At 55.3% G+C, this 27,960-nt stretch overlaps 1 pseudogene; it reads right to left on the bottom strand.

Annotated features, from left to right (window-relative positions):
• Positions 1–243: 243 nt before the first annotated feature.
• Positions 244–9,222, bottom strand: LOC138683129 (antigen WC1.1-like; annotated as a pseudogene).
• Positions 9,223–27,960: the final 18,738 nt, after the last annotated feature.

The following is a 27,960-nucleotide window of genomic DNA, read 5'->3' as shown; positions in this document are numbered from 1 at the left end:
AAGCCTGCTGTCCCTGAGACATGCCTGTTTCCCCACCTCCATGACTTTGTTCTCTGCTCCTCCTCATCAGCCTCAGGAAGATGCCCTGACACTTGGGCAGGAAAGCACCAGCTCCAGGTCAAAGCCCCCGGAGACTTTAATTAGGAACAAAGATGATGCACAGCATAAAACCAGGAATAAAAATAGGGGAAACTCCAGGCGGTTTCTGTTGCCCATGAGACAAGCAACATGGTTCCCAGGTGCTCACGGCTCTCCCAGCTCCACAGACCTCTTCTCCCTCCTGGCTGCAGGCAGCTGCACAGCAGGGATGGGCTCTCATGGCCTGGGGCTCTGGGACTGTTGTGCACAGAGCTCCGGTGTCACAGCCATTGTGTCCTCAGGGGGATGTGCCAGAGACACCTCTTCAGCATCATCATAGCCCATGCTCCCCAGGGACAGGGGCCACGTGTCTCCTTCAGCTCCAGGCACCCCAGCACTTGTCCAGGAGCGCAGGCTGGCCCCTGCAAGCAGCAAGGCAGGACAATGCAGTTCGGCCCATGGGGTCTGTACAGCATCTTCCTCCCTGCTCCTCACCACATTCAGCTCCTTCTCCTACCCCTAGTCCCTCCAAGGAAAACGCCTGGGACAGGTTCCCCCTTCCCAGGAGGCTGGGGTCTCAGGACAGCAGTGACTTGGGTGGCCCCAGGGTTGGCACCCCAGGAACCAGCAGTGCTAAATTTCCCTCTCACCTCCGGGTGCATCCCTGGGCTCTGCTCCCTCCTCTGGCTCCCTGGGCATTTCCCTCTCTCCCTGCCCAGGGGCAACATCCTCCACGGGATCAGAAACCTCCCTGGCATCATCATAACCATCTGCTGGGTCACCTCCAGGTGGGACAAGAACATCTGAAAAGAGAGGGGAGCTGGTGACAGTGAGAAGATACATCCTGCAGAGCAGAGCGAAGATGCGCAGGGACACAGGGCTGAGACACGGGTATTGGCAGCACCACAGGAGACCCCCATGTCCTCCCCATCTCCAGCGGTGACACTGAGAGACACCTCTGCCCATCACAGGTCTTCAGGGAGATCAACTCCTTCTTGCCTCTGTTACCTGGTGCTGATCCCAGACCATCCTCCTCCTCGCTGACCCCAGGGTAGGGCTGCAGCTGGGTCAGGGACTCCTCTGAATAGGAGCCTGCAGAGATGCACGGTGGCTATTATGAAGTGAGCGCCACTGACCTGCATCGTGGTCAGTGCTGCTGGGGAAGGGGGACCCACAGAGCTGGGGCTGCGTGGGGAGGAGGGCTGGGAAATCACCCTGCCTCCCTGGGGCAAACCCTGTCTCAAAGGTGCTCCCAGAGCTGCCCTAGGACAGCCCCTTCCCTCACTCCATGGGTGTCCTTGGGGTGCAGGGGCAGGAAGAGAGGGGCTGTCCAGCTGGGACAGGCAAAGCTGTTTGTTTGGGAGAAAGCTCCCATTCCAGGCCCAGGACCTGGATGGTCTTCCCACAGACCACGTGGCCCTAGGGGGGCCGTGGGCTGGGGGACTTCAAGGAATCAGCCCGGGGTTGGGGCCAGGGGAAAGGGTCCTGCAGATGTGCCTCCAGGGAGGACCCACACCCACCTGAGCGACCAAACCTCGCCTGCTTCTCCCACGCTGGGCTGTAACCCATCTCCTCATACAGGGCCTCAGGGAAGGGCTCCTGAGCACTCCTGGAGCCTGGGGACAGAGGTAGGGCTGGCAGAGGGACAGGCAGAGGGGCAATGGGATCACACTGCGCTGCCCCAAACCTGTTTCTTGGGCCAGCCCAGGACTGGCCCGATGGCACAGCCCCACTGCACTGTCCAGGCACAGATGCCACATCCCCAGTGAGGGCAACGTCACCGTGGAGATTATCTGGGGCAGCGTCACCCTCACATCATCCCATCGGAGACAGCGCTCATGCCCCTCTGGCCCCAGGGTCATGCACCCCTTGTCTGACCCTGGAGCAGCTCCCATGTTTCTTCCACTTGGAGCTTTCCCCTATCTGCCCCATGGGTCTAGAGTATTCAGGGGGTGGGCAGGGCTGGGCAGAGGGGACAGCCTGGAGGCCTGACACCACGGGGATGGACCCTTCTGCCCTGCACTCCTCCCATCATCTCCCTTGTCCCAGAGTCCCCCCCCAGCAGTACCCAGAGCATTGTCAGCCTTGGCCATCTCCCTTCTGCTCACATTTCCCCCAGCCCCGCTCTTCCATTTCTTTCCTTGCCCCATCGCTACCTCCCCCCGCCTCTGGGCTCTCTCCACCCCTTGCTGCTGGTGCCCCACAGCCAAGCACTCAATGGGGTGGTGCATGGGACAGGTGGCAGCACACAGTCTCACCCTCCAGCTCTGCCTGTGCCCCTCACTGACACCCCGCAGCCCTTCCAGGAGGTATTTCCCCCTGGGACCGCTGTGGAAAGACCAACCTCTGCGCCCAGCCCTGGTGCTTAGTGCTTGCCCAGCCAGGAGGGCCAGGAGCAGGCAGAGAAGGGCCCCCAGGATGATGCAGATAATGATGGGCACTGAGACTCTCCCGCTGCCACTCAGACGGCCCCGGGGGGAATCTGTGTGGGCAAGAATATGGAACGGCCAGCACCAGGCCTGGGTGAGGTGGGAAAAAGCACCATTCCTGACCCCCATCACACAAGGCAGCAGGGGGTGGAGGGCCCCAGGGATGAGCAACGGAGAAGCTTCTACCCTGATGAGTAAATTATAACCTTCCCTACCCCCCTCACCACCAGACCAGTGCCTTCTCCTGGGAGTTTCACACCTCAGCAAGGAGCCCCCTTCCACCTGGCTGTGGGTCACAGTCTAGCCCTGGGGATACCCAGCCCCAGGGGCAAGGCAAGTTACCTGCTCGGGCTGGGACTGCTGCTGTCGTGGGTGTAGCTGCAGAGGAGGAAAAGGAGAGCTGGGCTGAGAGGGTGGGTGTGCGGGGAGCGGGGAGCCTCCCCCCCAACACACCGTGTGTGTGTCTGTGGATGTCCCTGACACATCCCACCCAAATTGCCTCTCCTGTGGTGCTAGAAAGAGAGGGCGGGATAGGGCTCAGTGCCTCTGCTGTGGGTGGCAGGCAGGATGGCACAGGCAGCCCAGGGGATAACCCTGGGGCTGCAGGGCCCCACAGGCAATGGCCAGAAGACGTCCAGTTCCACCGAGGCTGCTCCCCACTTGACACCAGGCTCCTGCACTCCGCAGAAATGTTCTTCCTCTTGGGAGGTTACGGGCCATGCCAGGACCAAGGGGGCAAAAGGCCTTCCCCCTGAGCAAGGGGTCCCAGCCCTGCCACTCACCTGAGCAGTTCACACCAGCATCTTCCTTGTGCCGGCAAGCACCGCCATCCCCAGGCCGGGCCCAGCAGTCCTGCAGAGACAGCTCTGTCCCACGGCACTCCACCTGCTCCAGCCAGATGGGGCCCGTCCCCATCCCAAATGCAGCCTCATGCAGGGCAGACACTGCGGGGCCACAGCCCAGCTGCCTGCACGCCACCTCGGCATCCTGCATGTCCCAGGAGTCGTCGCACACCGTCCCCCAAGAGCCACGGTGCCAGACCTCCACTCTGCCCGAGCACCTGTCCTCACCTCCCACGGCACGAATCTTCTCCCTGTCTGGAGAAGGCAAAGACCTCCCATGGCACGGAGACAGCAGGCAGAGCCCTGCCAGACAAGAAGCATCCACAGACGAGCAGCTCCCTACCTGTGCAGCTCGTGGAGTTGGGGCACGGGGCCAGCGGGATCGAGGGCATTTCTGGGCGTCTCCCTGACGAAGGAAACACTGTGGTGAAAGGGCTGGTTCGGGAGATCGTGCAGAAGAGAGCAGGGCTGAGCTCTGCTTCTGCCTCCCTCTGCCATCTCGATCACCGCAGCAACTGAACCCTGGTCATTGAGGGGACACGCACAGGGCTGTGGGGGGACCCCAACTGCTCAGCCCCAAAAGGTCCCTGTTTAACAAAGCAGCAGGAGCCTGTCTGTGGAGGGGAGGCTCTCCTGAACCCTGTCTGGTCTTTTCTGAGACCTCACCTGGAGATGCCTCTGCCTCCCCCAGGCGCTGCTGGCAGCCTGGGTGGCAAATGCTGCTGGACGTGTGTGGCTGTGATCGCTTTTCTGCCACCAGCAGTAGAAGGGACTGACATGAGAAGGAAAAGCCCCTCCAAGTTCTTCCTCTGCATTTGGCCATACCCAGCAGGGAACAGGAGCTGGGGTGGCACTGGGGTGCCCAGGTGGCTCAGAGTTACCATTACAGGTGATGTGGGTCTCCTCTTGTGGGTCTTCACATGACCGTGGGTTCCAGGGAGCAGAGTGGCACTGCCAGAAGGAGCTGGTTTTCTCCCCACACTGCACGTAATCCAGCCACGTAGGGCCAGACACCCTTCCATAAGAGAGCTGTGTTTCCAGGGATCCTCCATCCCCACAGCCCAGCTCCTTGCATGCCAGAGACACCGTGTTGAGAGTCATCGAGTTGGAGCAAATGCTGCCCCATGTCCCATTGTAGAAAACCTGCAGGCGCCCGGAGCAGCCATCACTGTTCTCCAGTCTCAGCGCCACGAACTCTGGGAGGAAAGGCACCAAGGGGGAACAGGCTGGTCTGGGGCTGTGGGAGCCAGGACACCTCTGCACCCCCCAGGCCCTTATCCGGGCAGCGCGAGGGCCAGCACGTCCCCCTTGCACCCAAGGGCAGAGAGAAGTCTCTGATGGACAGACACCCCTGCCCTTCCTGCTAACCCTTGGGGACGACTGAGCTCCCCAGGTACTTGCAGTGGGACTGAGGGTACCCGTGCATGGGTGTCCACAGGACATGCTCGGGCAGGAGCTCAGAGGCAGCCAGGGACAGCCTTGGCCATGCCCGTCTCTCCTTGTGTCCTGGCCTCCCCAGGAACCAGGTTCCCACTACAGCTCCCGCCACAGACCTGAGCAGATGACTCCCGCATCCTCTTTGTGCCCGCAGTCGTGCTGCCCCCAGGGACTGGCAGGGCAGTCCCAGAGAGCAGCTTCAGCCCCAGAGCAGTTCACGCCATCCAGCCAGATCTGCCCGGAGCCTGCCCCAAACTGAGCGGAGCCGGCTGCCTCCACTGCCCCTCCACAGCCCAGCTGGCGGCAAACAACGGCGGCATCAGACAGGTCCCAGCCATCATCACAGACAGTCCCCCAGATGCCCTGGTAGTAGACCTCCACTCTCCCAGCACAGCGCCCGGCCCCGTTCACCAGCCGGACCCTCCGGCTCCCTGTAGTGGGCAGAAACCCCAGTTGCTGTCAGGGGCTGGCTGCCCACCCACCCCATCACCTGGGGGGCCTGTGCAGCACCACTCACCCCAGCAAATGACTCCCACGTCCTCCGCAACCCCTGCCGCCGGTGCACTCTCAGGCAGGGAGGTGTTGCAGAGGGCCAGGTTGGCCTCGTGCCCTGCGCACCGGACCCCTCGCAACCCCACGGGACCCGTCCCTCGCTCAGGCTTCGGGGGGTTGTAAGCTGTCCCTGCCTCTCCGCACCGCAGCTGCCGGCACACCACGCTGGCCTCCTGCACGTCCCACTGGTCGTCCAGGACTCTGCCCCATGTCCCGTTCTGGAAGATCTCCACTCGTCCATCACACCGGCTCCCTCCACCCACCAGCTGCAGGGATGCAAAGCCGGCTGAGCCTGGGGAGAGCAGAGATGCCACAGCTCCCTTCAGGGAGCAGGGCAAGGGGGGATTTTCTGACCAAACACGACAAGATTGAGCTTTTTGCTAATGAGAAGTGAGGGCAAGACCCAGGCCCTCTCTGCAGCTCACACCCAGGTCTGATGCTGTTGGGGGCACCCAGGCACCTGCTGCCTGGGTGGTGGGATGAGGCTCTGCAGAGCTCTCTCTGGAGATGGGATTGTTGTCTGCAGTTGTCTGCAGCCAGAGAGATGGAGCACAGCCCTGCAGCCCTGTCATGGGCTTGTCCCACAGTAGGAGAATGGAGGAGCCCAGGCCTGGTGGTGGTGCTGGGGAGTAAGCCACTGCCATGGGGGCAGATGCCTGCCTCCATTCAGCCCTCAGCTCTCCCAGAGTAGAACAGTCACTCTAAGCAGGCAAAGCCCTCCAGATGGCTCCTGGGGAAGCCAGGGTTTCTCCAGGGAGAAATTCATCCTGGTACTGTCGTGGGACCCCTGGTTTGTGTGGCCACATCACACACAAAGGGCAAATGGAGTTAATGCAGCATTTTTCCATCACTCACCTGAGCAAACGACAACAGCGTTGTTCCCGTGGGAGCATGGTGAGGCTCCCAGGGTGATCACTGGGCACTGTCCCAGATGGGCTTCTGTCCCGTCACAGTGGAATGAGTCTCTCCAGATGGGGCCAGTCTCTCTCCCAAAATGCTCTCCTCCAGGAATGGACTCAGCAAACCCACAGTTGAGTTGACGACAGAGAACGTGGGCATCCAAGAGATCCCAGCGGGAGGCACAGAGGCTCCCCCAGGTCCCCGACACCTGGACCCCTACCCTCCCTGCACACGCTGTGCTGCCGTTCACCAGCCTGAATCCTGTGTATGCTGGGGACAGAGGAGGAGGAGAGAGGGTGGATTGGTACTCGTGTATCCTCAGTAGCTGGCGGAGAGGCCAGAGGGACAGCATGCCTTTCTTCTCCTTCTGCACTATATTCGTGCTGCAGACAATGCCATCATCCCTCCTGTCCTCACACCTGCCCAGCACAGTCCTTGCTCTCTTCCCCAACCCCTGGCACAGCCCTGGTGTTCAACACCTCCCTAAGTCCTTACGTGTGCAGGTGACAACAGCGCTGTTCGCGTGGGTGCAGGGCTGGTCCCTGGGGGACCCTCTGCGGCAGGAGGTGAGGCGGGATTCATTCCCCACACACTGCAGCTCTCCATCCCAGATGGGACTGACCCCTTCTCCAAAGTGAGCTGGCCCAGCGACAGGCAGGGCCATGCCACACTGCAACTCCCTGCAGACCACATCAGCAGCTTTGGGACCAAAGTGTGAATCACAGACAGTTTTCCACTGGTCCCCGTCATGGATCTCCACTCGTCCTGAGCAGCGGCTCTTCCCTTCCACCAGCCGGACAAATCCTGGAAAAAAAACATAAAAACTGGGAGTTCCCAGAGCCCTCTGGCAGTTAAATGCCCATGTCCTGCATCATCCTCAAGCAAGCCATGACCAAACTGCGCATTGCACATTCCCGAGGAAGTTGTTGGGGGGGTGTTGGTGACACAGGCACATCCAGACCGCCACACACCCCACCTCTACACCATCAGAGCACTTGAGGCTGCGTGTCTGTCACAGACTCACAGCCACAGGTACTGCTCAGACAAACTGCTCCCACACAAGGCTCCCTGTGTTGCCTGGCATGGTCTCCCCAGCACTGCCATAGTGTGAGAGTTTGGATCCAGGAGAACTGGCCCAGATGATAATGACTGCTGCAGCCTGCTCAGCCCCTGCAGAGCTTGGGGCCAGGCAGGACCATCACCCGGATGCAACCAGAAGCACCCTCTGATCCCAGGGCTGTTCCTGGGGTGTTGGAAGGTTCCTTTTAGGTGGAAGATGTCACAGAGCAGAGAAACGGTGCAGCTGCTATTATGCCTGGTGCCTGTGAAGATCCCTTTGACGTCTGCTCGGGGGGAGGGTGTCCTCAGCCAGGGACACAGTGCTCTGCCTGGAGGTGTCCACAACCCAGATGGATGGCCGGACAGAGGGGCAGGAGACTCCCACTGGGCCCATGCCAGCTCTCAGAGAACAGCAGGCACAGAGGAGGGTCAGTAACTGCTGCCAAAGACCCTGTGTCATGGGGCAGTGTGGGGAACCATGGGCAGGCAGGAGGGCTTGGGCAGTGGGTCAGCACTGCCTGCACAGGGTCATGTCCCCACAGGACTATTCATAGCCCCAGGGACATCTCAGTACCAGCCTGTGCATGTGGTGGTGCAGGAGGAAACAGCCAGAGTCAAGCAGCTGCCAAGCCCCTAACCCTCGCAAATGCTGGTCCACAGAGCCGAGCCCTGGGCACAGGCAGGAAAGGGCTTTGTGGCCACCCTGCTCCATTCCCCAGGGCCCAGAACTCATCCTCTCTGAAAAGACCACTTGATTCAGGTGAGGTAACCATGTCTACAAAGGGGAATGACCCAGGAGGATCAGCCATCTCATGCCATTCCTCCAAGGTGTGTGTGGAGTGCTGAGCAAGTGCCCCCAGGTGTTTCCAGCACAGGGACCCTCAGCATTGCTGGCTCCAAACTGGCAGAATGGGTGGAGATCGGTGAAGCCCAATGGACACCCTGGGAAAGGGATGGAGGATTCATCTGCAGCCCAAAACACTGACTGAGGGTGACTGAGACACTCTGGCAAGGTCAGATCACCCTGGGGTAGGATCCCTCTGGGCCTTCCCCACGGACTGGGGACATCAGCAATGACAGTCCCAGCTTGGCAGTTAGACCAGTATCGCCAGGCCCTGCTCTTGTGTCCACTTGTTGCTCCCTGAGGGCACAGCCAAGGAACCTTCCCCCATCCCAGACCCACAGGTAGGCAGCAGGCTGTCCCCTTACCTGAACAGATCACTCCAGCATCCTCACTGTGGTCACAGTTATGTTCACCCCATCCTCTGTGTCTGCAGTCAGACAGGGTCGACTCGGTGCCTTTACAGCCAACATTATCCATCCAAATGGGGCCAGATCCTGCCCCAAAGTATCCATACTGAAGAGCTCCAACAGCAGACCCACAGCCCAGCTGCTTACAAACCACTGCTGCATCGTTCATGCTCCAGCAGTCACCACACACCGTCCCCCACTTGCCATTGTGTTTCACCTCCACTCTCCCAGCACAGCGACTGCCGCCATTCGCCAGCCTCACCTCCACAGCACCTTCAAACACTGACACAGGACCAGTTACAACAGTGCCAAGCCCCAGCAGTGTAGATCTGGGGGAACCCCCTACCTGGGCCAAATCACAGGTACTGGGGTAGGAGCCCTCTCTCCCTCTCTCCTCCAGGCTCTCCCCAGATCAGTGGAGGGGTCCCTTCTATCCCCACGGGCTGCACAAGGCTGTGGATGCCCAGTTCCAGCCCAGCTGCATCACTCGCCATCCCACTGCACAAGGCAGCTCTTCCCACCCCAACAGCCACCTGCCCCCCACCCACACCCACCCACGCACTGCCCAGCGCTTCACTGGGCACCCTCTACTCCCCAGCCTGGCACCCCCTCAACAGCTCCTTGTACCCAGGCCTGCAGCTTCCAGCACCACCCTGCACCTGCCCCAGCACCATCCAAACCCACCCCCACCCCCAGGGCTTTTCACATTCTCAGGGAGCACTGAGATGATTCTGAGGATCCCCCAACCCGTGTCCCCTCCTCACCCCTGGTGTCAGCCCAGTCCCAGGAAGGATGTCTCTCTACTGTAGATGCCCCGGTCCCCTTCTGTCTGTGGGGTCCAAACCTCTCTCATGGGGTCTGGGGGCCCCTGGACCAAGGGGGCAGTGAGCAGCACACAAACCCTCCGAGGTACCCTAGAGCTTGGCAGTGCCTTGGGCATCACTAGGTGCTGCCATCACCAGCTAGGCCACCACCAGCTCCAGAGGTACAGTGCTGGGGAACAGGGGATCCCAAAGGGGTACCCCAGGACAGGATGTCTATGAATCCAGCCAGGCACAGGCTGCCCTGAACACTGGAAAAGGAGCTATTCTTGCCAACCCTTATGGGCACAGGGAAAGGCAAGGGTCCATGGACCTGAGCACCTTCTGCCCCTCATCTCAGTAGCACCTGCAAAGAAACCTCATTCCCAGAAAAATCCCAATGACCACACTGGTACCTGCTGGCCCTGGGCTGTGGGACAAGGGAGTCAGCACTTACCCTTGCACAGCTGTACCCAGAGGAGCAGCCACAGCACCTGTGGGAACACCAGTCCCTCTGTCCACATCCTGAGCCTCCTGCCCTGATGGCGCAGCCCTGCTGCACCCCACTCCCTGTCACGGCTCCCGGGAACTCATGGGGACAATGACGACGGGAGGGCAATATATATCTGCAGATGCCAGCCCAACTACAGGAGGAGCCAATCAAAGCAGCAGCACCTTTTTAGACATTATCGGGAGCCATCTCCCCTCCGACACAGCCCAGCCCTCCAATGAAATTCTCCAGCGCCATTCATAACCATATATGAGAGATGGCTCCACTACAGGCATCACGTCACTGGGGTGGTGGGCCGTCACAAGACAGGGCCAGTTGTGGGGGGGGAACAGGTTTTTCACCCCCTGAACTGTGCCGTGTGGACTAGGAGCACTGAGCATCTCCTGCACCAGGCACATCCAAGAGCCCCAGGTGCGAGTGTCCAGCCACCCCTGTGCCATGGGAATCACAGGGCTGAGACTGCACCGGGGGCTGTGTCAGGAAGGGAAGGAAACAGCCCCTGCCCCTGCTTCAGACGCCGCTCTGCTGGGAGCAGCAGCTGGGAAAGGGCCTTGGCCAGGGGAAGAGCTCCATTCCACGAGTGCCGGCTCGTTCGTCCCTCCCCGGAGAGCCCCATGGTGGGTCCCTCGCAGAAGCCGGAGACGGAGCGGGGACATGTCCCTGCCCAGCAGCAGACATGCAGCCCAGAGGCTCAAATGTGTCCCTGACTCTCGGCATGTCACCGAGGGGCCGTTATTCCCCGCGGGTGGCTCGGGAGCTGCAGCCTGCAGGTGCACAAACCACAGCCCACGTGACCTCACAGCGCTCCCCACGCTCCGGAGGAAGTCTGTGGTTTCCTCCTGGCGCCGTGCCCAGGCACATCCCTGTGGTGCCTCCAAGCCACCCCTACCCCGACTGCTCCAGCCAGGGCTGCAGGTGCTGCTCCTTCGGCCTCGCAGTGACAGGGCCAGGCGGATCCCATCCCCTCTGATGCCCTTGTGACAGCACACGGCCGCTCTGCACTGAGCCCCGCAGCCATGGGGTGCCATCGGTGACGTGAACACTGCCATCCTCCCATGGCCACCGCTGCGTGCTCATGATTTATACTGACAGTGACCACACACCCCTCCTACTGCCACCACTGCGTGTGCCTGAGGTACAGTGCCACACGTGTGTGCGCGGTGGATGGACTTCTGCTAACGATGGGTCTTCCATAAAGCCGTGTTTGGTCGTGGTCTGAATATTATTTTGGTGACACCAGAAGCACCTGCCCAAGCTCTGTGCCAGGTCCTGGCCTATCAGCTCTCCAGGCACCAGTGACATCACAAGTTCATCCATACACAGCCATGCGCCTACTCCTAGCCTATCTGCTACTCAGCCACAGGTGACGTCATAGTGTATGTATCTGACATGGGCCTGCTCCTGGCCTATTGGCTATTCAAACACCAATGACCTCAAAAACACCGACACAAACTAGGGGCCTGCTCCTGCCCTATCAGCTACTCAGGCAGCAGTGACATTAGAAGCATCTACATGTGCCATTGGCCTACTCCAGGCCTACGAGCTACTCAGGCAGGAGTGACCTCATGAGCACAGACACAAGCCATGGGCCAGCTCCTGCTCTATCAGTTACTCAGGCACCAGTGACCTCAAAACAACCTACACATACCTGTCGCGGTTTAACCCCGACTGGCAGCTAAGTTCCAAACAGTCGCTTGCTCACTATTTCACTAAATAAAAAGGTATTTCTATCGCAGCCAAAACCAGTACAATGCCAGATGCCTGCTCCTGCTCTATCAGCTACTCAGGCACCAGTGGCCTCACACGTACGTGTACACCCATTTGCCAGGTACCTGCTGTTGCAGTAGTCTGCCTCCAGTGACCTTACAAGAACCTCTAAGGGCCGTGAACCTCGTCCTGGCCTATCAGCTCTTCAGCCCAGAGTGACAACACAAGTACATACTCAAGCCATGTGTCTCCCTCTTGCCTATCAGCTACTCAGGCACCAGTGAGCTGGCCACCAAATATCCACCTACTTGCTATCTGCTTGCCTGTGAGATGCAAAGGCACAAGTGACTTCGCAAGCTCTGACATAAGCCATGCCCCTACTCTTGGCCTATCAGCTACTCAGGTATCAGTAATCTCACAACCACTTACACAAGCCACGTGCCAGCTCCCGCCCTATGATCTACTCAGGCACCAGTGACCTCACAAGCCCATACCAACCTATTTTCTATGTGCTTGTCTGGTGGGGTGACCCCATGTGGCAGCCCCCACCCAGTCCCTTGCTCACTCCCCACAGGTGGGATGGCGGAGGAAAATGGAAGGACAAAAGTGAGAAAAAAAATCTCAATGGTTGAGATAAAGACAGTTTAATAAGTGGATTACTTCTTCTACTTTGAAGAACGCCCAGCACTCCCCTAGTTCTATTGCTGACTATGATGTCACATGGTGGGGAATATCACCTTGGTCTGTTGGGGTCAGCTGTCCTGACTTTGTCCCCTCCCAGCCTCTTGCCACCCCCAGCCTCCTCGCTGTCGGGGCAGAGTGAGAAACAGAGAAGGCCTTGATGCTGTGCAAGTGCTGCTGAGCAGTAGCTACAATGTCAGTGTGTTATCAGCCAACACTCTTTTGAGCACCAAGGCAAACCTAGGCACCATAGGGGCTGCTAATAAGAAAATTAACGCCATCCCAGCCAGACCCAGTACAATCTTCACACCTTGTTCCCTCCCGTTTACATCCTGCTCAGGTCCTACAGGATTCAATACATTTACATCCACCATCACCACCCCCTTCCTCATCCTTTGACACGACACACACACAGCATACTGGATTTGGCTGGTGTGGCTCAGGTGGACCTGCACAAGTGCCACCACACTCCTGACCTCTCCCCTCTCTCAGTCAGCCAGAGCTGTTTGAAACATTTAATCAGGTTATCAACCTAAGGACAAGGAAATGTGTATAGCACCAGTCTGCACCCCACAGTGGTCTTACAGGTAGCTGTGAGATTCCCCACAACCCCATGGGGAAAGGGAGTTCCCCACTACCACCCTCCCTCTCTGCTTGGAACCTCGAAAGCCACTTTGCAGTTCATGGGCTCACTGGCTAGTTCCTCTCGTCCACATGGTCTCTTTTGAGATCCTCTTTGGGGCTTTTCCGTATAGCCCCCAAGCACGTATTCTTCTGAAGTTGGCATTTTGTCCTGCTTTTCTATGTTTGCAGATGGCATTGCCTGTGTCTTGCAGCACCGAGGAAAGCTCTGGGTCTGCCCCAGTAACCCTGCATGGCCATCCTGTTGGGCTGGGCTGGGATGTGGGGGCCTCCTAGGCCAGTTCACAGGATTGGACGCTTCTTGGTATGTTAACAGGATTTGCACTGAGGGCTCCTTGGTGACTGCCTAGGAGGGGGCCATAGCCCTCAGGCATGTTCCACCTTGTCTGTGTCCTCCCCACCCTCTTGAAGTTCCCCCCAACCCAGACATGTCTGGACTTCTTCTGCAGCCTGGTAAAGTGGGGGACCTCGACCCACCCTTGTACTTTTCTTTCTGTTCACATTTAAACTCTTAATTGTTCATTCCATTAGCTCTTATTAAAGGTTTTATCCATTTTATACCTATGTTATAAGGGCTATAAATATTTAATTTCTCCGGATTTTTACATGTTTTTTATATATAACAATACATATACATCTAAACGTATACATATATATATGTGTATAGAGGGGTATATATATTTAAAATACAGTATCTATTCATAAATACATAAAAAATATTTATACGTATTTGTACACTCACTGATATATATGTATATGAAACCAAAAATGTGTATATTGTAGTACAGGTATATATTTTGATATCTGAGCACTTCCTTGTTCAAAGCAGGCAGGCAGCCAATCACAGGGCTGCATGAGAACATGTGGGTATGACGGTGTCCTGGTTTCAGCTGGGGTACAGTTAGTTGCTGGCTGGGGTTAAACCACGACAGTCCTTTTTGGCACCCAACGTGGGGCACGAAGGGTTGAGATAACAACAAACCTGACCAGAGCTCGTTAAAACAAATTTATTACAAGTATTCATTATATTGGTCTAATAGTTGCTGGTCACTATGTTGATTTATTTGTTCTTAGAGTTGTTGCTCTGGTTTTTAAACTTCTGTTACGTATCACCTCGCTTGCTGTATGTAGTCCCTTTGCTGCTGCTTATCATCCATGGGAGGTGGATTAAGGTTTTCACTTTGATGTATTGTATAACATGGGTTTATGGTATGATAAAGTCATCGGTTGTGGGATTAAGCCGGTATTTGCACTCAGCATGGTCACCTTTATACTGCGGGAGCCATCTGTGGGAAACTATTAATAATTACACCATTTACCTTTCCTCCTTGGAAAGCCAATCTATGGGTGGGGTACCTTTCTTCCCCTCTCCTTTCTCTTTCAATCCAGTTACAATGGTGTTTGAGAATTTTGAAAAATTTGAATACCCTTGGGATGTTGAGACCAGCACGGTCCTAGCCCTACTGCTAGGAATTAGCATGCTGCTGAATGTGGTTCAGCTCTTGTTTGAGGTTAAACAACTCTTTATGAAGACCACCCAGAGATCTGCCCCAAAGCTGGATAATTATGAGTGGCAGGGTGTGTGGGGTAGTATGGGCAAGTACCTAGAAAAGTGGGCACCTCCAGTGTTTTGGAAATTCACCCCCGAACAAGTGCAGAATCCAGAAGAACTAGTAAAATATTTGGAAAAGGTTTGCTGTCCCCATGGCAACTCTAGAGAGATACAAATTGCTACAATGTGCTGGGGCGAGGCCCATGCCTATGGAGCCCTGTTTCACACCACTCAGTACCCTCAAGGGGAAGAGAAGGTCTCTGGACCTAACAACAAAATGATGAGCACTGTGGTCACCCAAACTTCGGCCCCTCCAGTCCCGGCAATGAGCATTGCGGCCACCCAGACCGTGGTGACGGGCACTGTGGTCCCTCCAGCCCTGGCGACAAGCACTGCAGCTACCCAAACCCAGGCAACAGACACTGCAGTTATCCAAAACCCGGCGAGCAATACTGCAACTGAACCAGCAGACCAACCTGCACCAGTGTCAGTTGCCCCCATACAGAAGAAGAAATATACAAAAAAATCAGTTCACTTAGGGAAGGAGGGAGATGAGGCAGGGTCATCACGGGAACAGGAGGAAGAGGCAGAACCAGAGGTGATCACCTGATCCCTATCCTTGAGCGAGCTGCGGGATATGCAAAAAGATTTTGGAACTTGGCACAAAGAACCTCAATTTGGCAGTTTATCTTGACAAATTAGACTGAGACAAGTTTCACGTGTTTTAGTTGATATAACCAATTATGTCCTCTGTTTATGTGCGTGTACAGAGTTAGTATAACTGATTATATCTTATGTTTATGCGCGTGTACAGTGTTGATATAACCAATCATATTTTATGCTTGTGTGCATGTACAGTGACTTTGCAGAATATGTGACTATAAGTATGTGTGTGTTTTAGCAATAAAGGGTTGTCTGTTGTCTGCTTTCAAGATTACAGGTGTCCGTCTACTTCAATCTCCTCAGAAAGGTACCCCTTTAAGGAAGATGTTATATGTCAATCAAGCAAGTGGACCTCCATGGAAAGAGGTATCCAATATCTGAGGGAATTAGCCATGCTAGAGATGATTCATCATGACCCAGACAACGCACAATTACCCAAAGATCCAGAGGAAGTCCAATGCACACGACCCATGTGGCAGAAGTTTTGTATGGAGCACACCATCGTCCTATGCCAACTCACCGGCAATAATGACCTAGAAAGACGAAGAGGCACCGACAGTGGATGAAGTGGCTCGCCAACTCCAGCAATACAAAGAAAATCTCTCCTCCTCCCTACGAGCCTGCATTTTGGCTGTGGAGAAGCTGTCCCAGGATGTCCAACAAATCAAAGAGGATATGTCCTACTCTCCACTTGTAAGGATGAATGTCTCAGCTATTAGGAGTGAGCGTTCCTCTGCCCAAGAGAGAGAATATAGAAGGTACACACCACGAGATGCCCTATGGTTATACCTATGTGATCATGGAGAGGACATGAGAAAACAGGATGGAAAAACTACCTCAGTCCTAAATGCACGGGTATGTGAGTTGTGAGGAAAAAACACCACAAAAGGGGATTCTGCCAGGAAAAATGCCGCTCCAGTTTCCAAACAGAGTAGAAGGGCTGATCTTATTTCTGATCCTCTTGAAGGGAATTCTGAGCCAATTTTACGAGAAGTAAGTACTGGATACTCTAACCAGAATTAGAAGGGCCCTGCCTCCACCCAGGTGGAGGAAAGGGATAACCGGGTAAATTGGACTGTGTGGATTCGATGGCCTGGCACGTCAGACCCACAAGAGTATAAGGCTCTAGCAGGCACCGGCGCACAGTGCATTCTAATGCCATCAAGGTCTAGAGGGGCAGAACCCATTTGTATTTCTGGTGTGACAGGGGGATCCCAAGAGTTAACTGTATTGGAAGCTGAAGTAAGCCTAACTGGAAATGAATGGCAGAAACACCCCATTGTGACTGGTCCAGAGGCTCTATGTATCCTTGGCATAGACTATCTCAGGAGGGGGTATTTTAAGGACCCGAAGGGGTATTGATGGGCTTTCGGCATAGCTGCCTTGGAGACGGAGGGCACTGAACAGCTGTCTACCCTGCCTGGTCTCTCTCAAGACCCTTCGATTGTGGGGTTGCTCAAGGTAAAAGAACAACAAGTGCCAATTGCTACCACGGCGGTGTACCGGCGGCAATATCGCACCAACCGAGACTCTCTGATTCCCATCCACAAGTTGATTCGCCAACTGGAGAGCCAAAGAGTGATCAGCAAAACTCGCTTACCCTTTAATAGTCCCATATGGCCAGTGCGGAAGTCTAATGGGGAGTGGAGACTAACAGTTGACTATCGCGGCCTGAATGAAGTTACACCACCGCTGAGTGCTGCCGTTCCAGATATGCTAGAACTTCAATACGAGCTAGAGTCAAAGGCAGCCAAGTGGTATGCTACAATTGACATTGCTAATGCGTTTTTCTCAATCCCTCTAGCAGCAGAGTGTCGTCCACAATTTGCCTTTACTTGGAGGGGTGTCCAGTACACTTGGAATCGATTGCCCCAGGGGTGGAAACACAGCCCCACCATTTGCCATGGACTAATCCAGACTGCGCTGGAAAAAGGTGAAGCTCCGGAACACCTGCAATACATTGATGACATTATCGTATGGGGCAACACAGCAGAAGAAGTCTTTGAGAAAGGGAAGAAAATAATCCAAATCCTTCTGAAAGCCGGTTTTGCCATAAAAGAAAGTAAGGTCAAGGGACCTGCACAGGAGATCCAGTTTTGGGGAATAAAATGGCAAGATGGACGTCGTCAGATCCCAATGGATGTGATTAATAAAATAGCAGCTATGTCCTCACCGACTAATAAAAAGGACACACAGGCCTTCTTAGGTGTCGTGGGGTTTTGGAGAATGCATATTCCAAATTACAGTTTGATTGTAAGCCCTCTCTATCAAGCGACCCGGAAGAAGAATGATTTTAAATGGGGCCCTGAAGAACAACAAGCCTTTGAACAAATTAAACGGGAGATTGTTCATGCCGTAGCCCTTGGACCAGTCCAGACAGGACAAGATGTTAAAAATGTGATCTGTACTGCAGCTGGGGAGAATGGCCCTACCTGGAGCCTCTGGCAGAAAGCACCTGGAGAGACCCGAGGCCGACCCCTGGGGTTTTGGAGTCGAGGATATTGAGGATCCGAGGCTCGCTATACTCCAACTGAAAAAGAGATATTGGCAGCGTATGAAGGAGTTCGAGCTGCCTCAGAAGTGGTTGGTACTGAGACACAGCTCCTCTTAGCACGCCGACTACCAGTGCTGGGCTGGATGTTCAAAGGGAGGGTCTCCTCTACACATCACGCGACTGACGCCACGTGGAGTAAGTGGATCGCACTGATCACACAACGGGCTCACATAGGAAACCCCAGTCGCCCAGGAATTTTAGAAGTAATCACGGACTGGCCAGAAGGCAAAGATTTTGGAATGTCGCCAGAGGAGGAGGTGGCACGTGCTGAAGAAGCCCCGCTGTATAATAAACTGCCAGAGAATGAGAGGCAATATGCCCTGTTCACTGACGGATCCTGTCGCATTGTGGGAAAGCATCGAAGGTGGAAAGCTACTGTATGGAGTCCTACACGACAAGTTGCAGAAACTGCTGAAGGAGAGGGTGAATCGAGTCAGTTTGCAGAGGTGAAAGCCATCCAGCTAGCGTTAGATATTGCTGAAAGAGAAAAGTGGCCAGTGCTCTATCTCTATACTGACTCATGGATGGTGGCAAATGCCCTGTGGGGGTGGTTACAGCAATGGAAGCAGAGCAACTGGCAGCGCAGAGGTAAACCCATTCGGGCTGCCACACTGTGGCAAGATATTGCGTCCCGGCTAGAGAATCTGGTTGTAAAAGTACATCATGTAGATGCTCAGGTACCCAAGGGTCGGGCCACTGAAGAACATCGAAACAACGAACAGGTGGATCAGGCTGCCAAGATTGAAGTGGCTCAGGTGGACCTGGACTGGCAACATAAGGGTGAGCTATTTATGGCTCGGTGGGCCCATGATACTTCAGGCCATCAGGGAAGAGATGCAACATATAGATGGGCTTGAGATCGAGGGGTGGACCTGACCATGGACACTATCGCGCAGGTTATCCATGAATGTGAAACATGTGCTGCAATTAAGCAAGCCAAGCGGTTAAAGCCCCTGTGGTATGGAGGGCGATGGCTGAAATATAAATTTGGGGAAGCCTGGCAGATTGACTGTATCACACTCCCACAAAGTCGCCAAGGCAAGCGCTATGTGCTTACAATGGTGGAAGCAACCCCCGGATGGCTGGAAACATACTCTGTACCCCATGCCACTGCCTGGAACACTATCCTAGTGTCGCCTTGAGAAGCAGGTCTTGTGGCGACATGGCACCCCAGAAAGAATTGAGTCAGACAACGGGACTCATTTCCGAAACAACCTCATAGACACCTGGGCCAAAGAGCATGGCATTGAGTGGGTGTATCATATCCCCTATCATGCACCAGCCTCTGGGAAAATTGAGCGATACAATGGACTGTTAAAGACTACATTGAAAGCAATGGGGGGCGGAATGTTCAAACATTGGGATACACATTTAACAAAAGCCACCTGGTTAGTCAACACCAGAGGATCTGCCAATCGGAGTGGCCCTGCCCAATCAGAATTTTTACATACTGTAGAAGGGGATAAAGTCCCTGTAGTGCACATGAAAAACATGTTAGGGAAAACAGTCTGGGTTACTCCTGCCTCAGGCAAAGGTAAACCCATTCGTGGGATTGCTTTTGCTCAAGGGCCTGGGTGCACTTGGTGGGTGATGCGAAAAGATGGAGAAGTCCGATGTGTGCCTCAAGGGGATTTGATTTTAGGTGAAAATAGCCAGAATTAAACTGTATCATATTAGTTGCTATATAACCCTGCTACTGTATGTTATCATTACTATAATTGTTATATGCTATATCCATAGTACTATAGTAAGAATCGCTTGGATCAAGCAAGAAAGAACTGTGATAAAACTGAGCAAAGCGCAGTAGAGGTGGAACCAGAACTGACTCCAGCATGCAACAATCCAACGGTGCACACCATCCTCCTGCTGCGTCAAATGTCATCTGCTCATCACACCGCACTGAAGCCCAATTCTGCTCTACCGACTGAGAGGACTTTGCACCATCCCTCCTGCCCAGACAGACTGGTATGACAGATGGAGCCCAGAGTCAGAAACTAAATGACCTCAGCAAACATTTTATGAACATAACCCATGAACTAAAGAACTGATATTTCTGTGTGTGTATACTTTTTTATATATATATATATCTATATCTATCTATCATTGTTCATATGTCTCAAAGGGATGGAAAGGTGGTGATGATTGATCAGAATGTAACTAAAGGTATGGGAACTGAGCATGACGTCAATGGTATAGAATAAGGGGTGGATACTGTCCTGGTTTCAGCTGGGATAGAGTTAACTGCCTTCCTAGTAGCTGGTACAGTGCTATGTTTTGAGTTCAGTATGTGAAGAATGTTGATAACACTGATGTTTTCAGTTGTTGCTCAGTAGTGTTTAGACTATAGTCAAGGATTTTTCAGCTTCTCATGCCCAGCCAGGGCACCTGACCCAAACTGGCCAACAGCGTATTCCATACCATGTGACGTCCCATCTAGTTTAGGAACTGGGAAGTGGGGGGCAGGGATTCGCCACTCGGGGACTGGCTGGGTGTCGGTTGGCGGGTGGTGAGCAATTGCCCTGTGCATCATTTGTACATTCCAATCCTTTTATTACTACTGTTGTCATTTTATTAGTGTTATCATTATCATTATTAGTTTCTTCTTTTCTGTTCTATTAAACCGTTCTTATCTCAACCCAGGAGTTTTACTTCTTTTCCTGATTTTCTCCCGCATCCCACTGGATGGAGGGGGGAGTGAGTGAGCGGCTGCATGGTGCTTAGTTGCTGGCTGGGGTTAAACCACGACAACGGGGTAGACATGGCCTGCCTACCTGCACAGATATGGATGACCAGGCCTCCCTAACCGCGCAGATGGGGTAGACCAGGCCTCCCTAGCCGAGCAAGTGGGGTAGACCTGCCATCCAGATGCGAGCCGGTGGGGTATACCTGGCCTCCCTACCGGTGCAGGCCGGAGAGACCAGGCCTCCCTAACCATGTGGGTGGGGTACACCTGGCCTCCGTAATCACGCGGTTGGGGTAGACCTGGCCTCCGTACTTGAGCGGGCAGGGTAGGCCCAGCCTCGCTAATACACAGGCAGGTTAAAACTGGTCTCCGAACCGGTGCCAGTGGGGTAGACCTGGCCTCTCTACCTTCCCAGGCAGGGTAGACCAGGCCTCCTGACTGGTGCCAGTGGGGTAGACCTGGCCTCCATAACCGCACAGGTGGGATAGATGTGGCCTCCCGAATGGCGCACGTGGGGTAGACCAGGCCTCCCGAACTGCGTGGGCCTTGTTAACCTGCCCTCCCTTCCTGCACCGTTGGGGTAGACCTGGCCTCCCTGCGGTGCCGGTGCAGTAGACCTGGCCTCCCTAACTGCGATGGTGGGGTAGACCTGGCCTCTGTACCTGCGCAGACCTGGTAGGCCAGGCCTCCATAAGCATGTGGGCAGGGTAGACCTGGCCTCCCTAGGCTGTTGGGTGGGGTAGACCTGGCCTCCCTACCGGCAAGGGCAGTATACATCAGGTCTCCCTAACCGTGTCGGCGGGCTAGACAAGACCTCCCGACCGGCGCCGGTGGGGTAGACCTGACCTACCTAAACGCACAGGCGGGGTAGACCAGGCATCCCAACCGCTGATGCTTGAGTAGACCTTGCCTCCCTAACCGTGCTGGCGGGGTAGACCTGTCCACCCTATCTGCTGGGCCAGGATATTTTGCCTCCCTGCCGGTGCCGGTGGGATAAACCAGGCCTCCCTATACCACACAGGCAGGGTAGCCCTGGCCTCCGTACCCGCATGGGCGGTGTAGACCTGGCCTCCCTAAGCACACGGGAAGGGGTAGACCAGGCCTCCCTACCGGCACCAATGGGGTAGACCTGGCCTCTGTGCTGTGACGGTGGGATAGACCTGGCCTCCCTCGCCAAGCAGGCGGGGTAGACCAGGTCTCCCTACCTGCAAGGGTGGGGTAGACCTGGCCTCCCTGCTGCACCAGTGGGGTAGACCTGGCCTCCCTAACCGTGCAGGCAGGGTAGACCTCGTGTCCCTACCCGCGCGGGCAGGGTAGACCAAGTCTCCTTCACCGCGGGGGTGGGATAGACCTGGACTTCCTTACTGCACAGGCGGGGTAGACTAGGCCTCCCTAATCGCGCAAGCGGGGTAGACCTGGACTCCCGAATGGCTCCGGTGGTGTACACCGGGCCTCCCTGCCCTCTTGGGCTGCGTAGACCAAGCCTTCCTAACCGCGTGGGTGGGATAGACCGGGCTTCCCTGGCCGAGTGGGTGGGGTAGACAACATCTCCCTGTCCACGTGGGCAGGGTAGACCAGGCCTCCCTAACCACCCACACAGGGCAGACCTGGTCTCCCTACCTGAGCGAGCAGAGTGGATTTTGCCTCCCTAACCGCATGGGCAGGGTAGACCTGGCCTCCCTAACCGTGAGGGTGGGGTATTAAAACCTCCCTAACTATGCGGGCAGGGTAGACCTGGCCTCCCTACCAGCGCCGGTGGTGTAGACCTGGTCTCTCTACCCGAGGCAGGCAGGGTAGACCTGGCCTCCCAACCAGTGCCTGTGGGATAGACCTGAACTGCCTGCCCACTCTGGCCTGGTAGACCAGGCCTCCCTACTGCCAAGGGCAGGGTAGACATGGCCTCCCTGCCGGCGCCGGTGGGGTAGTCCAGTCCTCCCTAACCACACGAGCAGGGTAAGCCTGGCCTCCCTATCTGCCAGGTCGGGTAGACCTGGCCTCCCAACCAGCACCTGTGGGGTAGACCTGAACTGCCTGCCTGCTCTGGCCTGGTAGACTAGGCCTCCCTACCCGCCCAGGCGGGGTAGACCTGTCCACCCTATCTGCCAGGCCGGGAGATTTTGTCTCCCTGCTGGTGCTGGTGGGATAAACCAGGCTTCCCTATACCGTGCGGGTGGGATAGACCTGGTCTCCATACCCAAGCGGGCGGGGTACATTTGGTATTCCTAACCACGTGAGCGGTGTAGACCTGGCCTCCCTAACCGCGTGGGATTGGGTAGACCTGCCTCCCTAACTGCACGCACAGGGTAGACCACGCCTCCCGACCCACGCTGGTGGGGTAGACCTGGCCTCTCTATCAGCACCGGTGGGGTAATCCTGGCCTCCCTAACCGAGTGTGCGGGGTACACCAGGACTCTCTACCGGCAAGTACAGGGTAGACCTGGCCCTTTTAACTGCACGGGCAGGGTAGACATGGCTTCCCTATCTGCGCAGGCCTGGTAGACCTGGCCTCACTAAACTCACGGGCGGGGTAGACCAGGCCACTCTACCCATGCCGTGGGGTACACCTGGACTCCTAACCATGCGGGCAGAGTAGACCTGGCCTCCCGACCAGCGCCGCTGTGGTAGAGCTGGCCTCCCTAACCGTGCAGGCGGGGTAGACCTGGCCTCCTGACCGGCGATGGTAGGGTAAACATAGCCTCCCTATCCACGTGGGCCGGGTAGACCTGGCCTTCCTAACCTCATGGGTGGGGTTAACCTTGCGTCCCGACCGGTGCTGGTCAGGTGGACCTGGCCTCCCTGCTTGTGCGGGCCGCGTAGACCAATCCTCCCTAATCAAGCAGGTGGGGTAGACCAGGCCTCCCTAAGCCCTCGGGTGGGCTAGACCTGGCCTCCCTAAACTCGTGGGCACAGTAGAAATAGCCTCCCAACTGGCGCCCGTGGGGTAGACCAGAGGTCCCTATCCATGCAGGCCGGGTAGACCTGCCCTCCTGACTGGCGCCGGTGGGGAGACCTGGCCTCCCTATATGCACAGTCCAGATAGACCTGGCCTCCCTACCAGTTCCGGTGGAGTAGACCAGGACTCCCTAACTGCGCAGGCGGGGTGGACCTAACCTCCTGACTGGCAACATTAGGGTATACCTGGCCTCCCTATCCGCGCAGGGCCAGGAGACCTGGCCTCCCTAACCGCGCGGGCTGGGTAGACATGGCCTCCCAACTGGAACTGGTTGGATACAACTAGCCTCCCTGTCCCGTGGGATGGGTAGACCTGGCGTCTCTACCGATGCGGGCGGGGTTGTCCTTGCCTCCCAACCGGCACTGGTGGGGTAGACTTGGACTCCCTAACTAGCGCTGGTGTGGTAAACCAGGCCTCCATAACTGCGCGGGTGGGGTAGACCTGGCCTCCTTAATGGCACCGGTGGGGAAGACCAGGCCTCCCTAACCGCACAGGTGGGGTAGACCTGGCCTACCTACCCACTCGGGTGGGATAGACCTGGCCTCCCTAACCGCACGGGCGGGTAGACTTGGCCACAAAAACAGCACCTGTAGTGTACACCTGGCATCCTTAACCACGCGGGCAGGGTGGACCTGGCCTCCCGTCCGGCACCGTTGGGGTAGACATGGGCTCCCTAACCGCACGGGTGGGGTAGACCTGGCCTCCCAACTGCCACCGGTTGGGTACAACTAGACTCCCTATAGGCACGGGACGGGTAGACCTGGCCTCTCTACTGATGCGGGCGGGGTTGTCCTTGCCTCCCGACCAGTGCCGGTGGGGTAGACCTGGCCACCCTAACCAAGCAGGCAGGGTAGACCTGGCCTCCCTAATGGTGCCAGTGGGGTAGACCAGGTAGACCCAGTTGCCTTCCTCTTCATCTTCCCAGAAATATCATCCAGGAGGACATGCTCAGGGACACACTGCTCTCCTATAGGAGGTTAAACAGCTTTTTTTTCCCCAGGTTATCCTCTGGCCTCTGTTGGAAGACAGCTGTCAACTTTTTTGGAAGCCATCAGCGACTTGTCCTGATCTTCATGATCTCTCAAAATTGATGCAGGGTGAGCCTTGCTATGAAATTGGCTTGCTCCCTCTCCAGCCTTGGATGATTCCCCTCTGCTCCCAGGGGCTGTCATAGGCTGAGTTTGCTCAAGTAATCCCTAACTTGATCCCCACTTACTGCTGGTTGTTTTCCTCCAGGGTCCTGCTGCCAGTCACAAAGGCCTGACAGATGTCACAGCCAAAAAAGTCATTAAGTTCCTCAGCCTTACCTGCTCCTACACTTAGAAAGCTCAGCAGCAGGCCCACATGATCCCTGTCTATTCTTTTACGGTTAATGAAGCAGTATCAGCTCATCTTGCTGCCTCTGTCCTCCCCTGCATCTCTCAAGGCAATGGGACCTTTGGCTTTGGCATCGTCCCTACATCCTAAGACAAGGTTTCTACATTCTGTCAGCAGCTTTCCTTGCTTCCACCTCCTGCCTGCTGCCTTTTTGCCCTGGAGCTCAGTCAGTTCACACAAGCAGCCTCTGGAGATGGTTGCTTCTCTTCACGGGTGTTTGGGGAGATCCTTCTTGTCCTTGCAGGAGGCTGTCCTGTATGGCCGATCAGATTTCTCAAGCTCCTTCCCCCTTCAGAGCTGCTTCCCATGGCACCACTTGTCTCAGTCTCCTGAGTGTGTCAAAGTCTTCTCCTCTGGAGTCCCAGGTCTGTGCTCTGCTGCTGGCCTTACTCACTGCCCTTTGGTGTCTCATCCCCAACTAATTCATGGCCATGACAGCCAAGACTGACACTGACTATCATCACATCCTTAACCAGCTGTTCCTTCTTGGCCAGGATCAGGTCCATGTGAAAATCACCCTTGGTGGCCCACCTGGCAGCTGTCTGAAGAAGTTGTCCCAAGAGCCTTCAGGCTGTTGGCACCCTGTTGCTTGGCCTTGCCATGGAATGCCAGGGCACTTAAGTTCACCACAGGAACCTGCTCATGAACCTGGAGAATTCCCGGGGTTGCTGACAAAAGACCTTTTTTGTTTCCTCTTCCTGAGCAAGCAGTTTATAACTTCCAACATAAGGTCACTCTTGCTGACTCCTGCTCTGATCCTAAATGACAAAAGCTAGTCCAACCTGTTGTCTGTCAAAGAGAGAACCTCCACACATCAAAGCTTCCATTTCATACATGGGGGATACTCCTCATCGTCCCTGCTGCTCCCTGGGTAGAGCCTGTATCCCTCCATTGCAGCACCACAGCTCAGCAACCTGTCCCATCATGTCTCAATTAATCCAAAAACATCACAGAAACATCACAGTTCTGTGACAAGCTATGGGTCTTCAGCTCCTCCTGGCAGTGCACATTTGGGCCACAGCACATCAGTTGTGGCACCGTAGAGGAGCACAGACTTCTCACAGGGAAACCTGAACACTGGTCCTCACCACAAAATTGGTTTTGATATGGACCGTTGCTGTGCTTGGAGGATGCTGTTCTTGAAGACAAGATGTATCCAGGAACACTCTGAAAATTCTTGGTCTTTTCATTGATTGTATCATCAAGGGGGTGAGTAAAAACCCCTGTGCAACTTTGCTTCATGTTCATGCAGTGCCTGCAGCTCTTGGGTGGGGAAGGAATAGACCTTGCCTCTCTGATGGCATCTGATGATTGATGCCTCTGACTGATGGCATCAGTCAAGGGCACACAGGCACCAAACCGCACTCTCTGCGATGCTGTCTGGAGTGTCTGTGATGTACCAGCCTGAATGAGAATTGCTTTCCTGTAGGTCCTGTGAGGTCCATGCCTGCCTTGGCATCTGGTGCAGCTCTGTGGCCCTGGATCTGGACATTAAATAGTGTACCTGCCCTGAATTGTGTTAGGCCATGTGGGGACGAACATGGGACACATGCCATTATAGTCAGTGGAGGTATAGTAAATCCAGCTGATGGAAAAGAGGGAGACCCAGCTCTCCCTATGGTACATGACTGCAATTGTTCATATGAATACCTGTATAAACTGCCATGAAGATAAGGAGTACGAAAAGGTTCTTTTGGCCTTTATTTGGGCATAAGCTGTCATGTCACTTGGCCAAAGGAATTTCACACCAGGCTCATCCATGATTCTCGATATGTTGCCCTGCCTCTATGAACTTCTCCATTACAGTTTGCTGTTACTTACATGTATCTTGGACCACCTCTGGCAACTCAAATGTCAACAGGTATTTGCATTTGAACACCTGACTCCTGCCTTCCATCTCCATTAATTCAGAAGGGACCTGAGACAAGGAGCTCCCATGCAGGTGCCTATTTTGTGCCCACCTGAAGAGAGTCAAGAGGAATGCCACCTCCTGTGGCTTTGTGGTGTGCATGGGAGGGAGCTGAGTCTCCTTCAAATGCCATAAATAGAAACACAGATGAAATCCCACCATTGACCCATGGATCACTTCTGTCTGTAGGTGTAAAGGAGGTCCCTGCCTGTCACTCTCTGAGTATCCTGTCTAAAAAATAACACGAAAAAAGTGGTACATTAAAAGTAACTCTGAGAGAAGGATTATATTTCTGGAAAGAAAAAAAAAGTCACATGTAGATGTAACTTTGTCTCTGAGTGGAAAATTTCATTTCATGAAAGAAGTGGCTCTCCCTAGTTGAGGGAATAACCATCACTGATTGCCTCAACCTGTTTCCCAGCAGGTTCCCCTGGAGCCCCAGGGACACCTGGAGGGAGCTCAGAGAGGGCAGAGAAAGGGCTGCCTTGGGCTGGTCCTCTGCTGCTGAGCTGGGCTGGGCTCCTGGGCTGGAGGGAGCTCATGGCAAGCAGGCAGCACTGCAGAGAGACAGCTCTGCCCAGGAGCAGCTCCTCTGCAAAGCGCAGCAGGGCTGAGGGCACTGCCTGCAGGCACTGAGGGGTGAGGAGGGAAGGGAGAGGGAGGTTGGAGGCACAATGAGGTGGACGGAGAGAGGAGAGAGCTGACCTGGAGAAAAATCTTGACAGCCCTTCACAGGGTAAGTCTCTGGCTGCAGGGCAATACAGCTGTGGTTCCTGGAATGACCTCCTAAAGCTGGCACATCCCACAGCCTATGGGATCTGTCAGAGGGACTCTCACAGTTTCTGCAGTGCAGAGAAAAAGGCCGTGCTTTGGAGCACAGCTTCCCTGCTGCACCCTCAGAGGGACAGGGCATGTCAGCTGCCTTCACCAGGGGATGGCTGCAGAGTGTGAAGGTGGGTGTGCAGCCAGGGGTGCCCAGGGCTGTCCTTCTGAGCAGGGTCCCTGCACCGTGGGGGGCTGTGTGCTGGGGCAGGGACTCTGCCACCGGTCAGGGTAAGTACTCAGCCTGCCAGGGAACAGTAACAGCAGATATGAGAAAAGCTGTGGGTAGAAGAAGCATCTCACAGCAGGGCAGGGTCCTTCTGCTGGCAAGAGGGTGCTGTGTGGGTCAGGGGAGCTCGCAGCTCCAGATCACCCCCTGGACATTTCCGAGGGGACTTTTCAAGCGGAAGATCAAACCAGGGATTAATATATCATAAAGATCTTTCCAGACCCTGTGTTTTCTGTTTCCTGCTCTTGGGGAATTTGGGGGGAGAAATGGAAAAGGAGCTGTAATGCTTTCAGCAAGTCCCTGAGACTCCTGAGCTGTAACTTGGAGTG

This window comes from Haliaeetus albicilla, chromosome 31, assembly GCF_947461875.1.
Source record: "Haliaeetus albicilla chromosome 31, bHalAlb1.1, whole genome shotgun sequence".
Taxonomy (NCBI): Eukaryota; Metazoa; Chordata; class Aves; order Accipitriformes; family Accipitridae; genus Haliaeetus; species Haliaeetus albicilla.
Note: the sequence above shows the minus strand (reverse complement) of the source record. Positions and strands in the feature narration are given on the sequence as shown.